Below are 1,878 nucleotides of genomic sequence, written 5' to 3'. Positions count from 1 at the left end.
ATATATGTTTATATTTTAAATTTTAATGTATATATGTGTAATATGTATATTGTGTTATATGTATATATGGTATATATGTATATATTTTTGTGTATATATTTTAAATATTTATTTTGTGTAAAATTTTGTATTATTTGTATATATTATATATATATATATATGATAATTGTAAATTGGTATAATATATATTTAAATTGATATATACAGGCCTACGTTCGTGAACAGGCATGTGCGTACGTTATATGTAATATTCTATATATTGTACATTGTATTATTTAAAGTATAAATATTTTTTGCAATACTATATTATATATAAGCAAAAGTTCAATAGAAAGCATATATGTAATTAATATTTCCCATTGCAGTTTGGGCCTTCAGTCGGGAGTGTGTATCTGGCGGCACTCTGAATTTGACCGGCACCCGGAGCCCACGAGGCGGTGCCTGTAGTTTTGAGAATCGCACGAACTTCCTACAGGTACCTAAGGAACGTTACGGAGAATCTTGGATCACTCGTTGTTGCTGTTCGCAATTCCCTGGCTCGGAACGCAGTGAGTGAAGCCTTGAGCGGCGCGGCGGCCAACGGATGTTATGTCGTCTCCGAGATGCAAGCCTGGGGAGAGTACTTTGTTGTTGTCATGTCGATGACGCCAAGTCTGATCGAAGAGGCTTCGCTTCGCTCCAGGGTAAAGGGTGACAAGCTGCTCGTTTATATTTCGGTTGATTTGTAATTGGTTAGGTGTGTTGTCAGGGTTTTATCGATTAACACTTCCTTTTTTTGCACAGATTATATTAACCAACTTTTCGTTTCTTTTTCCAGATGTGGGCTGAAGGGTGTCTGGAATCTGTAATGAAAATGAAGTATACAAACCCACATCTGTGTTGGCAGTGAGCTGACTGACGCCATCAGTGAAGACCAGAGGAACTCCCTGAATTGTTTTTCACGGCTGGATAATTACTCGTAATCGATGTTAGCTGTTTTGTGGTTTGGACGTTTGTAATAAGGGTAATAAAATTACTTGAAAGCATTATCTGTTTTTGTCATGAAAAGTAACTATTATATTTCACAATCGTACGGAACTGGAAAACACCCAAAAAAGTGGCTAATCTCCGACCACAATCTACTCTAATCTCTTCCAAATTCTACATAGTAATTTAGCCTCTGGTACTTTACCTGCTATTAAGATGCTTATTAATCCAAAATTTCACATCAAAATCCAATAATTTAGACTAATCTACCACAACTACCCAGATCAACATAAAAGGCTTGTTACATAAACCTCTCTGCTGGACGTAGATGAACGAGAGCTATAGAAATCTGAAAATAAATGAGGTGGAATTGAACAAAGAAAGGAAGGCGAAAGCAGGAGGTAAGCGGTGAACGCGACCGACAACCGCCCATAGAGTAGGAGGGGAAAAAAAGTGGGGGCTCTCACGCGGTATACATACACGCAAACTGTCGAATTCACACCAAGACATTAATAGGGTCAGAATGTCGGCCAACGTGAAAATTCCATTTCTGCGTTAATAGGCTGCTATGCGCATACATTGATTTTTAACCTTAGAACGTTTGATGAAAACTATGTGAAAAAGCAAACTCTTTGGAGTCTTAATATAGGGGTTTTCAGGCTATATTCACTTGCCAAAAAGTATTGGTTACATATGTTATCATTTGTTTACAATTTGGTGAATTTATTATTGTATTGATACATCCTAATAATACGATATCTATGCATTGTATTTTTGGGTGAGAAATCCTAACATTCGAAATCGTTCATCACCCTTTGGCATTAAGCTTGCAACAGGGGAGGCAACTGCTGTTACTTGGAGATTCTTCTGTTTATTATCGTGCTCTCTCTTTCCTCAAACGCATACATATCC

The 1,878-nt window shown here is 37.0% G+C and overlaps 1 long non-coding RNA gene across 1 annotated transcript; it reads left to right on the top strand.

The window, feature by feature from the left end:
* Positions 1 to 370: 370 nt before the first annotated feature.
* Positions 371 to 1,026, top strand: LOC119598559. The gene is made up of 2 exons (XR_005230976.1): positions 371 to 683; positions 818 to 1,026. It is a non-coding gene; the product is annotated as an uncharacterized LOC119598559 (long non-coding RNA).
* Positions 1,027 to 1,878: the final 852 nt, after the last annotated feature.

Source organism: Penaeus monodon, chromosome 41, assembly GCF_015228065.2.
Source record: "Penaeus monodon isolate SGIC_2016 chromosome 41, NSTDA_Pmon_1, whole genome shotgun sequence".
In the NCBI taxonomy this organism is placed as follows: Eukaryota; Metazoa; Arthropoda; class Malacostraca; order Decapoda; family Penaeidae; genus Penaeus; species Penaeus monodon.
Note: the sequence above shows the minus strand (reverse complement) of the source record. Positions and strands in the feature narration are given on the sequence as shown.